The 15,455-nt window shown below is 48.1% G+C and overlaps 1 protein-coding gene across 2 annotated transcripts in view; it reads right to left on the bottom strand.

Moving 5' to 3' along the window:
* crtac1b (cartilage acidic protein 1b) overlaps positions 1–15,455 on the bottom strand; it is a 200,243-nt gene that overhangs the window by 162,576 nt on the left and 22,212 nt on the right. The window lies entirely within an intron of this gene.

Genomic DNA, 15,455 nt, shown 5'->3' with positions numbered 1-15,455 from the left:
GCATTGATATCAGGCAGTACTCATGCACTGGCAGTGCACCCTCCATAGACCCTGTGGCCGTACGTGACTGAGTCCTTCAGACGGTGGTCTCACGTGCTATCGGCAGGTGTGTCTAGTACAGGACCTAGAAATAGCAATCTTACTCCGGGTGCAGATGACAGATTACTGTTAAATGTGGCCTGGCTCAATTAATTTATTTGACAGCAGAAAAGTAAACTAAAAATGGGATTGAACAGCTGATGGAAATGACTAAGTGAAGGTGTTGGCTGTGAAAAAAATATCTTAAAGCTCACAACCAAATTAGCGACTTTAATCCATCATCCTCCTGACTTTCCTGTTTTAATAATTAAAATGCAATTAGAACAAGCTGTGTTTGAGGGCTGAGAAAGACTGTGGAAAAGTGTCGTCTGTCCCTCAGTGAATGCCCAACCACGAAAGTGTTAGTTATCACATTGCTACTTGTGGGATCTCCCTGTGCACATTCTGGCCGTGGTGCTTCATATATCATGGCAGTGGTGCAGGGTCAGAGGCTCAAAAGTACTTCTTGGAGATCCTGGGGTCTGTCATGTACATACGCTCACCGACACACACAGATACAGGCGCGCGCGCGCACACACACACACACACACACACACACACACACACACAGATACAGGCAGGTGCGTGCACACACACACAGAAACACACACACACAGAGGCACACATAGATACACACGCACAGATACAGGCATGCATGTGCACACACCCACACAGGCACACACAGTCACACACACATAGGCACACGCATACACAGATACACACACATAGATACAGGGACACACACACACACACACACACACACACAGACGTTGTATCTTCAAGTTTCAAGATTCAAGGTTGAAAGCGTCAAGTACCTTTCAGTGAACATCATCAATAGCCTGCTCTGATCCAACTACGACACCACAGACAAGCAAGCTCACCAGCGCCTCTACTTCCTCAGGAGACTAACGAAATTTGGCATGTCCCCGTCGACACTCATCAATTTTTATTGATGCACCATAGAAAGCATCCTATCTGGATGCATCACGGCTTGGTATGGCAACTGCTTTGCCCAAGACCACAAGAAACTGCAGAGAGTTGTGGACACAGTTCAGCACATCACGGAAACCAGCCTCCCCTCCATGGACTCTGTCTACACTTCTCGCTGCCTCGGTAAAGCAGCCAACATAATCAAAGACCCCACCCACCCTGGACATTCTCTCCTCTCCCCCCTCCCATCGGGCAGAAGATACAAAAGCCTGAAAGCACGTACCACCAGGCTCAAGGACAGCTTCTATCCCACTGTTATAAGACTATTGAACAGTTCCCTAGTATAATAAGATGGACTTTTGACCTCACAATCTACCTCATCATGACCTTGCACCTTATTCACTCGTCCCTCCCCACCGATGACCCTCCCGGCACTTATCCCTGCAACTGCACCAAGTGCTACACCTGTCCCTACACCTCCTCCCTCACCCCCATTCTGGGCCCCAGACAGTCCTCCCAGGTGAGGCAGCGCTTCACCTGTGAGTCCGAGGGTGTCATTTGTTGCATCCAGTGCTCCCGGTGCGGCATCCTCTACATTGGTGAGACCTGATGCAGATTGGGTGACCGCTACGTCGAGCACCTTCGCTCCGTCCGCCGCAATGGCCAGGATCTCCCGATGACCACCCACTTCAATTCCACATCCCACTCTCACACTGATGTGTCCATTCACGGCCTCCTCTACTGCCACGTTGAGGCAAGGTGCAGGTTGGAGGAACCATCTTGGGAGTCTCCGACCTGATGGCATCAGCATCAATTTCTCTAACTTCCAATAACCCTCCCTTCTGTTTCCCCTCCCTCCTTGGTTTTCCCTCATTCCTGTGGCCCCCTTACCCCTTCTCTTTCCCCTCCCCTGTCCTCATGACCAGCCCATCACCTCCCTTTGGTTCCCCACCTCTATTCCATGGTCCACTGCCCTCTCCTGCCGGATTCCTTCTTCTTCAGCCCTTTGCCTCTTCCACCCATCACCTCCCCCCTCCCCCCCCACCTACCTGCCCCCTCTCACCTGGACTCACCTATCCCCCGCCAGCCTGTGCTCCTCCCCCTCCCCCTCACCCTTTTATTCTGACTTCTGCCCTCTTCCTTTCCAGTCCTGATGAAGGGTCTCGACCCGAAACATCGACTGTTTATTTCCCTCCATGGATGCGGCCTGACCCGCTGAGTTCCTCCAGCATTTTGTGTACCTTGCACCTTATTGTCTGCCTGCACTGCACTTTCTCTGTAACTCTAACACTTTATTCTGCATTCTGTTATTGCTTTTCCCTTGTACTACCTCAATGCGCTGATGTGATGATCTGTATGGATGGCATGCAAAACAGTTTTTCACCGTACCTTGGTACATGTGACAATAATAAACCAACTGAATTTAACCAATTTACATGCACAGACACAGACAAACACACTGATACAGACACACACGCACTGATACAGCCACACGCACTGATACAGACACACGCACACACACACTGATACAGCCACACGCACAGCTACAGACACACGCACACACACACTGATACAGCCGCACGCACACGCACACGCACACACACACACGCACACACACACGCACACCAGCCTGCACCTTATGGAAGAGCCAAACGATCGGCTGGGGTCCCTGGGACTGGAGTAACCAAGTCTGTCTGTACTTGCCCTAGAACAGAGAGGTTTCCTGCCTACACTGTGCCGAGAGTCATATCCAGCCCAGGCCAGGTTAACCCGTTAGCCAGCACCGGCAAACCTGAACTAAAGTCACACAGGTTGACAGTCAGTGCTGGCACTAGCTTGTGTTCCACTGGTTAGATTCCCCAAGCCGGTGCCAGGGCTTTGGAACTCATTTCTCCCAAATTCTCTGGATTTGCCATTCCGTGACAATTCCAGCTTTGCCTTCCAGTAGGAAGTATTGACTCTCGAATTGATTTATGCCCTTTGTTTATCCAGTGTGGAAGCTACAGAGAGCGCTCAGGCTCTCAAACACCCAGAGTATCATTAGTCAAGGCAACCTTTACTCTGACAGTGGACTCTGGTTTGACAGCCTTTGACAAATTCCATCCACAGCCCAGCAGTGGTAATCCCAGAAAAATATTTCAAAATGCCAGCTATGTACAGGGGCACGTTTAGTGGAACGACTTGTGGAGATATCCGGGGGTGCTGCGTGTGTTACAGTAGGTAATCTTCGTATCTGATCTCTGATGCAGTGAGCTGTCACACTGACACAGGAGAAACTATCTGATGGGCTCAGATTACAAGGCGATGCCTTCAGATACCAACTCTTGTTAGCTGTCACTTTCATAAGCTAATTAAACATTACTCCACTCCCGCACAAGATATGAAACAACTAGCCCTTTCACAGAGCCCCTTCAGCAAAGCTGACAAGCTCACGTCATTGAGGGAAAAGATGGAAATGAAAAAACTGCAGATGCTGGAAATCTGAAATAAAAAGGAAGCAGAAGAGACTGCAGACATTGGAACCTGGAGCAACACACAGGAAATGCTGGAGGAACTCAGCGGGTCGGGCAGCATCTGTGGAGAGAAATGGACAGTTGACGTTTCAGGTCGAGACCCTTCATCTGGATTCAAAGATAGAGGGAAGAGAGCCAGTGTAAAGAGGTGGGGGGAAGGGTTGGAGCAAGAGCTGGCAGGTGATGGGTGGATCCAGGTGAGGAGGGGGGAGTGGAGATGGTGACAAGAGGCCGGGAGGTGATAGGTGGAGGTGACAGAGGGCTGCAGGTGGTGGGATCTGATGGGAGAGGAAGGTGGAGCCTGGAATCACGGGAGGGAGGTGGGGAGGGCAGATGGGAACAGTGGGGGGGAGGGGACCCAGTGGGAGGGGTGTGTGGGTGACAGGGCAGATGGAGAGGGTGGTAGTGATAGGTAGATGCACCGTGTGCCCACCCTGCCTCCCCTCTTTTGTCCACCTATCACTGCTCTGCTTTTCCCCCTATATATCGGGCTTCCCCTTTTCCTATCTTCAGTCCTGAAGAAGGGTCCTGACCCGAAACGTTGACCGCCTGCTTTTCTCCACGGATGCTGCCTGGCCTGCTGAGTTCCTCCAGCATCGTCGTGTTTTTCATCAATGAAAAAGTTCCTTGCAGCAGCATCACAGACACATAACATCAGAGACACTTCACAAGAAAAACATAAAGTAAACATAAATTGTACACAATTTTTACAAGAAAGAACACAATTAGAACAATAAAAAAGGCCATTTTAGTGCAAAGTGATCAAAGTGTGCTGGATGCTGCCTGGAATGTGGAGCGTGCCTTATGAAAGCAGGGTGAGGGAGCTCTGCCTTTTCTCCTTGGAGCAACGGAGGATGAGGCGGGACCTGATAGAGGTGTATAAGATGATGAGAGGTGTATAAGATGATGAGAGGTATTGATCGGGTAGATAGTCAGAGACTTTTCCCCAGGGCTGAAATGGTGGCCACAAAAGGACATAGGTTTAAGGTGCTGGGGAGTAGGTATAGGGGAGATGTCAGGGGTAAGTTTTTTACTCAGAGAGTGGTGAGTGTGTGGAATGGGCTGCCGGCAACGGTGGTGGAGGCGGATACGATAGGGTCTTTTAAGAGACTGTTGGATAGGTACATGGAGCTGAGAAAAATAGAGGGCTATGGGTAAGCCTAGTAATTTCTAGGGTAGGGACGTGTTCGGCAGCTTTGTGGGCTGAAGGGCCTGAATTGTGCTGTAGTTTTTCTATGTTTATATGTTTCTATGTTAAAGTTGTCATAATGTTGCTAAGCTGTAGTGATTAGGGTTTTGCTGGTTGGTTCAAGAACCAATTTTAAGGCTTCTATACCTCCTGCCCGATGGTAGCTGTGAGAAGATGGCATGGCCCGGATGGTGGGGACCTTTGGTGATGGATGTTGCCTTGCTGAGGCAGCACCTCCTGTAGATACTACAGACTGTGTCATTTGTGTCACATCTTCCACAACATCTGGAACACTTTGCATGTGCTGAGGTTTGTTTTTAAAGATGTGGTCACCGTTCTGACGTTGGAAACACCGCAGCCAAACTGCACAGAGTGCAATCCCACAAACAGCAATGATCACCCGACCGTCGTTTTTCCCGCTCGTAATTATTTTGATAGAGTTATTGAAAATGAAGCAAGAAAATTCCAAAATAGTGCTCTGGGATAATGTGAATTCATCCAAGAAAACAAACGGAACAAGTTGCCATTGGAAATACATGAAATAGGACCCTGGACAGCAGAGGGCCGGCAGTTTTGGCCCAGAGTTTGTGTTCATGCCTTGGAAGTTAAACTTGGACCCAAGACCTTCTGCATCATTGCAAAGCACTCCACTAATTCAACCACAGGTTATATTCACCGTAGGAGTGTGGGCAGCACTCTCAGTGGAAGGGTGTTGGAGATCCAGAGGACAGAGGGACCTAGGAGTACAAGTACATGGTTCTCTGAAAGTGGAGTCACAGGTAGACAGGGTGGTGAAGAAGGCTTTTGGTACACTGGCCTTCATCAGTCAGGACACTTGAATACGGAAGTTGGGATGTTAATTTGCAGTTGTGCATGAATCTGGTGAGGCCACACTTGGAGTATTGTGTTCAGTTTTGGTCACCCTGCTATTGAAACGATACCATTAATCTGTAAGGATCACTAGACTGTAAGGAGTTTGTACGTTCTCCCCGTGTCTGCGTGGGTTTCCACTGGGTGCTCTGGTTCCCTCCCACATTCCAAAGACATACGGGTTAGGAAGTTGTGGGCATGCTATGTTGGCACCAGAAGCGTGGTGACACTTGCTGGCTGCCCCCAGAACACTCTACGCAAAAGATGCATTTCACTGTGTTTCGATGTACATGTGACTAATAAAGATATCTTATATTATCTAATCTGGAAAGATTGCAGGAAAGATTTACGAGAATGTCGCCAGGACTCAGGGACAGGGTTATAGGGAGAGTTTGGGCAGGCTAGGACTTTATTCTTTGGAGTGTAGGAGACTGGGGTGATCTTATAAAGGTGTATCAAGTCATTGGGGGTATAGATAGGGCAAATGCACACAGTCTTTTTCCCAGGATAGGGAATCAAAAGCCATAGGGCAAAGGTTTAAGGTGAGAGGGGAAAGATTTGATAGGAACTTGAGAGGCAATTTTTTTCATGCAGGGAGTGGTCAGTACATGGAACGAGCTGCCAGAGGAAGTGGGTGAAGCAGGTACATTAACAATATTTAAGAGGCACTTGGACAGGTACATGGATAGGAAAGGTTTAGAGAGATATGGGCCAAATGCGGGCAACTGGGACCAGCTTAGGTGGGCATCTTGGTCGGCATAGATGAGTTGGGCCGAAGGTCCTGTTTCCCTGCTGTATGACTCTAACTGTCTGCTCCTCCGGGTTACGTTCTGAGTGCCTTGGGGTTATTCGCGATGTTAAGGTTGTGGGGTAGATGCAAGTTATGGTTGTTGTTTAAGTCCTGTTCAAAGCCTTGACTCAGTCTTGAGGGGGCACAGTGGGGTAATGGTTATCTTACAGAACTCTGGGCTATTGATTTAGAGACCTGAGTTCGAATCCCACTACGGGAGTTGGGAGAGTTAAATTAAATTAATCTGGAACTTCAAACAAAAATTGCCAGGCTCAGTAGTGGAAACCATGGACATATTGAACTGTTGTAAAAATCCATCTGGGTCACTAATGTCCTTCGGGAGACATCTGCCTTCCTTACCCAATGTGGCCTACATGTGACTCTAGTCCCACATCAGGTGCTTTACTCTACAACCTCTTCCATACTTGGGCAATTAGCGATGGACAATACTGCTGGCATTACCAGCAAGGTCCACACTCTGTGAATGAATAAATAGCAAAGTTACGGGCAAGCAATTTGCTGGCGTTTTTGTTAAGCACCAGCTAATCCCCAGGGTGAAATCTTTACGTGAATGAAGTAGGACAAGGGAGGCTCGGCAATTCGAGGACAAACTGCTACACGCAATTATCCGAGGCAGATTAGGTTTGTGTCGAATGTGCACAGAACATCTTTTATTGAACTAAGCAAACTCCAAGAGGCAGAGGGAAAATATGCAGCGATGCATCTGAGATGATGCTGGAATGGATTAGAATAAAAATCCGATCTCTCAAGTGTGAAGCCTCGGGATTTTTTTTCAGGAAGTGTGGATTTAAATTCATTGCAGAGCATGTCCCTCGGGAAGCCACAAATCCCCGAAGGGGAAGCTATCCATTACAGGCTGTGTGGTCCCCACAGACAGAGCATTGGCTCACATACATTACATTGTTTACAGGGCCGACAAATGGTATCTTTTAACCTCAATTCACTCTGAAATATGGGAACTGAGAGGAGATCTTTCACAGACGGATGTTAGCTGCAATAGCAGGGGATGCTAACTAAGACTTGCATTCATATGGTACCTTTCACATCCATTTTATAGTCATACAGCATGGAAACAGGCCGTTCAGCCCACACCAGCATCGCTTGCAATTTATATTAATCTCATTTTATTCTCCCTACATTCCCATCAACCGCACCCAGATTCTACCCCTCACCTACACACGGGGGGGGGGGGGGGGGGGGGGGGTGGGGGGGGGGTACAACTTACGTGGTCAATTAACCCACCAAACCTCACGTCTTTAGGATGTGGGAGGAAACCGGAGCACCCGGGGGAAACCCATGCAGTCACAGGGAGAACGTGTAAACTCCACACAGACAGCTCCCAAGGTCAGGATCGAACCTGGGTCACTGGCACTGTGAGGCAGCAGCTCTACCCGCTGAGCCACCAAGCTGCCCTCAAATCATCCAACAGCGTTAAGGAAGCTGCAGCTGTTCCCCTTGAAGCAAAAAAGGGTGAGAGCTGATGTGGTCATCGTGGCTGAAAGAGAGAGAGAAAGAGAGAGAGCGAGAGGGAAGAGAGAGAGGGAGAAAGAGAGAGAGGGGAGAGAAAAAAGAGAGAGAGGAAAGTGAGAGAGAAAGAGAGAGAAAGAAAAGGGAGAGAGAGAAAGAGAGAGAGAAAAGTGAGAGAAAGAGAAAAGGGAAAGAGAGAAAAAGGGAGAGAAAGAGAGAGAAAAGTGAGAGAGAGAAAGAGAGGAAAAAGTGAGAAAGAGAGAAAAAAAATTAGAGAGCAAAAGACAAGAGGTTGCACCAATGGAGGATGGGTCAAGACCCAAGGCCCCGGTGCCAGACCCGGACAGATTCCATCATCATGCACCAAAGCCAGGCGAGGGATGACTGCAAGAAACTGCAGAGAGTTGTGGACACAGCCCAGCACATCATAGACACCAGCTTCCCCTCCTTGGACTCTTGTTGTCTTGGTGAAGCAGCCAGCATAATCAAAAGACCCCACCCACCCGGGTCACTCACTCTCCTCTCCTCTTCCATCGGGTAGAAGATACAGGAGCCTGAGGGCACGTACCACCAGACTTAAGGACAGCTTCTACCCCACTGTGATAAGACTATGGGATGGTTCCATTATACAATGAGATGGACCGACTTCACGATCTACTTTGTGACCTTGCACCTTATTGTACTGCACTTTCTCTGTAGCTGTGACACCTTACTCTGTACTGTTATTGTTTTTACCTGTACTACATCAATGCACTCTGTACTAACTCAATGTAACTGCACTGTGTAATGAATTGGCCTGTACGATCAGTATGCAAGACAAGTTTTTCACTGTACCTCAGTACAAGTGACAATAATAAACCAATACCAATACCAAATCCCACTCATCATGTTGGCTTGCTGAGTAGGAGATGTTTTGGATAAGGGGGAGGGAGTAGGAGGAAATCAAACAGATAAGATCACACTAATCGTTCTGATGAAGGGTTCTGGATCTGAAGCATCAAGTGCATTTCTCCCCACAGACGCTGCCTGACCTGCTGAACGTTTCCAACATTTTCTACTTTTATTTCAGATTCACAACATCCACATTTTTTGATTTCTGGCTAAACTTGTGCATTTCCCTATCTACTCCCTTACACTTCCAGCCTGATGTTTTCAAAGTACTTAACTGATGTGCAGGATCTGTCGGGTTCTCAGCACTTGTAACCTGGGAGAAGGCACATTCTCGACACACTCGCCTTTATTGTTCCCAGTCACTTGCCTCATTCCCACTTGGGACAGTAGGTAATGCTGCTGACTCCCAGCTCCAGCGACCCGGGTTTGATCCTGACCTCCGGCGCTGTCTGTGTGGAATTTGCACGTTCTCCCTGTGAACGGGTGGGTTTCCCCCGGGTGCTCCAGTTTCCTCCCACATCCCAAAGACAAGCAGGTTGGTGGGTTAACTGACCACTGTAAACTGCCCCCTAATGTGTGGGTGGGTGTAGAATCTAAGGGGGAGTTGATGGCAATGCAAGCTGATTTGATAGAGGTGTACAAGATGATAAGAGGCATAGATCGAGTGGACAGTCAGTGATTTTTTCCCAGAGCGACAATGGCTAAAACGAGGGGGCATAATTTTAAGCTGATTGGAGGAAGGTATAAGGGAGATGTCAAGGGTAAGTTTTTTTTTTACACAGAGAGTGGTGGGTGTGTGGAACGCACTGCCGCTAGAGGTTGTGGGGGCAGATACATTAGGGACATTTAAGAGATTCTTAGATAGACACATGAATGATAGAAAAATGAAGGGCTATGTGGGAGGGAAGGGTTATACAGATCTCAGAACAGGATAAAACGTCGGCACAACATTGTGGGCCGAAGGGCCTGTACTGTACTGTAGTGTTCTATGTTCTATGTAATAAAATATGATCACTGTAAATAAGTTCTTGACGGTCAGCATGTACTAGCTGGGCCAAAAGGCATGTTCCTGTGCTGTATGACTCTGTGGAAACACACGGTGCTTTGAACGCGGCAGCTGGGAATGAGTCCACTCCGACATTACATCAGTGCCTGGATGTCAACAGTGCCACGTGCTTTGGGATGGCAAGATCATGAAAGGTGGCACAAAAATGTGAAAAGCTTGCTTCCGGCAAAGGCAACCTCAAGGGAGGGAGAGGAATTTCCATTTTTATAACAGTTTTACTCTAGTAAGATACCCAGGTTCTCCACAATCAAACAAAATATTCTGGGCACGTTCGAATGACAGGCCTGCATAGTTATAGGCCCCTCAAACCCTGGGATAGCCTATAGTGCTTACAGCCGATGAGATGCTTTGTTGGAAGTGTTGGAAGTCACTTATTGTGGGAATTTGTACACAGCAAGATCCCACAGGTAAAGCAGCAACGGGAAGGCAGTCTGTTTACCGGATGTTAACGGCAGAATAAATATAGGCTGAAGGGCACCAGTGGGATCTTTCCTATTTCTCTTCTAGATGGTAGCACAGGATTTCTTTCCCTTGGGCGCCAGTCAGGGCTGTGATTTAACATCTCACCTGAAAGACATTCTGGGTTGAAATATGGCCTTGTCATCGTCATAGAGATACAGCACAGAAACAGGCCATTCGGCCCACTGAGTCCATGCCAACCATCAACCACCCATTTACACTCGTACTATTTATTCTCCCCATGTTATTTACTTTCCCCTTGTTCAAGAAAGGCTCTAAGAATAAGCCAGGAAATTACAGGCCAGTAAGCTTGACATCAGTTGTGGGTAAATTATTGGAAGGTATTCTAAGAGACAGGATATATAAGTATTTGGATAGACAGGGCCTCAGTTAGGGATAGTCAACATGGCTTTATGCATGGTGGGTCATGTCTTAACCAATCTTATAGAGTTTTTCGAGGAGGTTTCCAAGAAGGTTGATAAGGGAAAAGCGGTGGACATTATCTACATGGACTTCAGCAAGGCCTTTTGACAAGGTCCCGCATGGGAGGCTGTTCCAGAAGGTTAAGTCACTCGGCATTCAGGATGAAGTAGTTAATTGGATTCAACATTGGCTTAGCGGGAGAAGCTAGAGAGTGGTAGTAGATGGTTCTCTCTCTCTGATTGGAGGCCTGTGACTAGTAGTGTGCCGCAGGGATCAGTGCTGGGTCCGTTGTTGTTTATCATCTATATTAATGATTTAGATGATAATGTGGTAAACTGGATCAGCAAATTTGCAGATGACACCAAGAATGGGGGTGTAGTGGACAGTGAGGAAGGCTATCGAAGCTTACAGCGTTATCTTGACCAGATGGGAAAATGGGCTGAAAAATGGCAGATGGAGTTTAATGCAGAGAAGTGTGAGGCGATGCACTTTGGGAGAACAAACCAGGGTAGGACTTACGCAGTGAACGGTAGGGCTCTGAGGCGTGCGGTAGAACAAAGGGACCTGGGAATATAGATCCATAATTCCTTGAAAGTGGCATCACAGATAGATAGGGTCATAAAGAGAGCTTTTGGCACATTGGCCTTCACAAATCAGGGCATTGAGTACAGGAGTTGGGATGATATGTCAAAGTTGTACAAGATATTGTTGAGGCCAAATTTAGAAATTATTGTGTACAGTTCTGGTCACCTACCTACAGGAAAGATGTCAATAAGCTTTAAAGAGTGCAGAGAAAATTTACATGGATGTTGCTGGGACTTGAGGACCTGAGTTACTGGGAAAGGTTGAATAGGTTAAGGACTTTATTCCCTGGAGTGGAGGAGAATGAGGCGAGATCTTATAGAGGTATACAAGATTATGAGGGGTATAGATAGGGTGAATGCATGCAGGCTTTTTCCCCTCAGGTTGGGTGAGACTAGAACTAGAGGTCACAGGTTTAGGGTGAGAGGTGAAATACTTAAGGGGAATCTGAGGGGGAACTTCTTCACTCAGAGGGTGGTGCGAGTGTGGAATGAGCTGCCAGCGGAAGTGGTGGATGCAGGTTCAATTGTAACATTTAAGAGAAGTTTGGATAGGTACACAGATGGGAGGGGTTTGGAGGGATATGGTCCGGGTGCAGGTAAATGGGAGTAGGCAGAAGATCAGGTTGGCATGGACTAGATGGGCCTATTTCTGTGCTGTAGTGCTCTGTGACTCCCATCAACTTCTCTCAGATTCTACCACTCACCCACACACTGGGGGCAATTTACAGAGACTAATTAACCTGCCAATCCACACGTCTTTGGGACATGAGAGGTGACCAGAGCACCTGGAGGAAACCACAGAAAGAACATGCAAACTCCGCACAAACAGTGTGCGTGGTCAGGTTCGAACCCAGGTCTCTGGCTTGGTGTGCTAGAAGAGAATGCGGTGAAATTCATTCCTCCCTCATCCAAAGGTTACCACTGGGACACCTGGATTGGAAGACTGCGCACAGTGATAGCTGTTGATTCTGAGTGCATTAGAAAAATCCTTCAGATTAAAGAGAGGTTTGTTTTCCATTTAAATATGATACCGGGGCAACATTGAGACACGAGATTCTGCAGATGCTGGAATCTCGACCAACACACACAAAATGCTGGAGGAACTCAGCAGGTCAGGCAGCATCTGTGGAGGGAAATAAACAGACGACATTTTGGGTCGAGACCCTTCATCAGGACAACGGCAGGACAACCGGGGCAATGTTTATCGGCAAAGAGTGATAGGCGGAGGTGACAAGGGTAATCTCCACTCCTACAGAGCACCATCTTCTCATCTTCACCAGTACTTTAGATATGTACTACTTAGCAATGAGAAAATGCTAGGTGTCAGACGGGAGGGGTGGTGACTATACGACAGGAGATAATTTTGTCTGAGCAGCAGTGTGAAAGGACATACTCCAATCAACCACCCATTATGCACGTCTCTCAAAAATCAAAGCAGATTTATTATTGCCCCAAATGCAAAGCTGCAAATTCTCTCATTTTCTCAGTGTGTGCTTCAGTTAAAGCAGACGCATAGATGCCAGCTCACCACCACAACAGGTTTACAAGGATAATGGTGGAACTGTGAGGGTGTATGTATTAGGAAGGGATGCACAGACTGGGTGCCTTCTCCACTGAGAAGCTGAGGGGAGACCCAGTGGGAGGGGGTGTAAAGTGCCGAGGGGTGTTGATGGAGTGGATGCAGAGAGAACGTCTCCGCTTGTGGGGAAGAGGGTAACCAGAGGCCATCAGTGTCGGAAAGTCAGCAAGAAATCCGACTGGGATTTCCGGAGAAACTCCTTACCCCAGAGAGCAGTGAGAATGTGGAGCTCCCTCCCACAGGGAGGGGTGAGGGTGGAGAGTGTCGATGTGTTTAAGGGGAGGCTGGAGAAGGGAACAGATAGATTGAGATGGGTAGAGATGGGGGGAGGCTCCAGTATAAATGCCAGCACGGACTGGTTGGGCCAAATGGCCTATTTCTGTACCATATATCCCACATGACACTAATTTGCCTTGTGTAACTGAACACAGTCTCCAACTGGAGACACAAGAGACTGCAGACGCTGGAATCTGGAGCAACACACAATGTGCTGGAGGAACCCAACGGGTCGAGCAGCATCTGTGGAGGGGGGAAGGAATTGTCGATGTTTTGGGTCAAGACCCCGCATCAGAATTTCGACTCGAAATGCTGACTATACCTTTACCCCCACAGATACTGCTCGACCCGCTGTCCCTCCAGGTGGTTGTTTTTTTTTGGTGCTACAGCCCCAAAATGTTTGACCAAGGGACGGAACGTTTCACATCCAGAAGGACAGAGAGGCTCGAGCCCAGAATCCGAGCTGGAACTCCCAGTCCCGAGGGGGTCACTCTGCATGGAGATAAAGTGTTAAATTGTTCCCTCTGGAGCTGAAAAAAAATCACATGGACCCAAAGGTAAACAGGGAAGGTGATCTGACTGACATTAAATTATACAAAAGCTCGTGGGACCTCCCTGTTACTTTACATCAGAAGAGCGATGTGCTGCAGGGGGTGAAGTGCAGGATTTGGTGAAAGGCTCAAAGGAAACACAGCTTCTTTGGAACCCCCAAGGATCTTGCTATGCTTGTGGGATCTTGCTGGGTCTGTCTGTGCAGCAATAGCCACTGGACGTCAACATAACCCTTTGGGTGAAGCATTGAGAAGCAAGGGGATTGTTCAAAAGGAGGGGATGACTGGTTCAAATGAGTCCTTTCCCCTTGCAATTTTCTGAGATCCACGCGGTCACAGGGAGAATGTGCAAACTCCACACAGACAGCGTCGGGTACAATTACAACGTCCCAATGATATTTGGACAGTTCCATGGATAGGAGAGAGGGAAATGGGCCAAAATGCAGGCTAATGGGATTGGCGTGGATAGGCATCCCGGTCAGCATGGAGGACTTGGGCCGAAGGGCCTGTTTCCGTGCTGTCTAACTCTATGAATCCATGAATAAGCCACAAGAAACATGGAAGCAGGAGGACATTCGGCCCCTCGAGTCTGTCCCACCTTCCACTGAGATCACGGGTATCAGCATCCTGTCCCAATCCATTGGAGCCCTCCACATAAAACTGGGATCCTCCCGTTCACAGGTTACTTTCCAGTAGAAGAGTGACAGCATTTTCCCCAGCCTGACCATCCCCAGCTAACCTCGTATCCTCGTTAAAAACAAAAATTAAAAAAGAAAATGGTAACTGGTCGATTTTCCCATTAACCTTGGTGCTGCACCACATCAGAAGCCTTGCACCTCTGATAAAACCTCCCAATGCAGCAACCCAGGTACGAGAGAGACCACTGGGGACTTGGATAGCTTGTGTTCTACATGAGAAAACAGAGGGCAAATTGCAAGGACGATGCTTGAGTACTTTATAAAGCTCTCCGACCCTTGGATTAAATCTGTGTCCTGACAGCCCCAGAGGGAATGCGAGGAAACAGACCAGATCTCCTCCGTTCCACATTGTCCTCTGTTCACACAGGGCACAGTGAAGGAGGGAATACTCTTGCAGGAAAGCCACAGCAGTCTGCTCACTTCCTGCCAATCCCTTTCTCGTACGAGTGATAAACTCCAGCCTCCGCAATTCCAGAGTTCATCCCTGACTGATGTAAACTCAGCCCAGTCCCTCACAGACTCCTCACTCCTCCCACCCAGTCCGCCTTCACCGTGCGTTGCTTCAGGAAGGCTGATGGTATCGTTGAGGATACCTGCCGCCCTGGCCGTTCCCCTTTCTCTCTTCTACCTCCTGGGAGAAGATACAGGAGCTTAAGAGCTCAGAAAACCTGACACAAGAACAGCTTCTTCCCCACTGCTGTCAGACTCCTGAACCAATCCCCTCCTTCACATCTCCTTCCCAGTGGTGCTGCCACGTTTTCGGACTCTGTTAACAGTACCTCTTCCGTTATTATCACTTTACCATTTCTTTTTGCACTACCTCAGATATTGCACCATTCTGTTGTTTGGCGCACGTCACTGTGCTTTTTGTTGTATTTGTTATTACTGTGTACACTGTTTACTCTGTGAGCTTCACACGAGCAAGGAATTTCATTGCACCCTGGTGTTTACAACAATAAACTCATCACGAATGCCTTTAGGCTTCTCTCCTGCATGGCATCTTCAAAGTCCTCAATCCTCATTTCAAAGGAGGTCCTCAGACACATCCTCCATTCCCTGAGCAGATGCAA

Source organism: Pristis pectinata, chromosome 12, assembly GCF_009764475.1.
Source record: "Pristis pectinata isolate sPriPec2 chromosome 12, sPriPec2.1.pri, whole genome shotgun sequence".
Classification (NCBI taxonomy): domain Eukaryota; kingdom Metazoa; phylum Chordata; class Chondrichthyes; order Rhinopristiformes; family Pristidae; genus Pristis; species Pristis pectinata.
The sequence above is the reverse complement of the archived record's forward strand: the minus strand, read 5'-3'. Positions and strand labels throughout refer to the sequence as shown.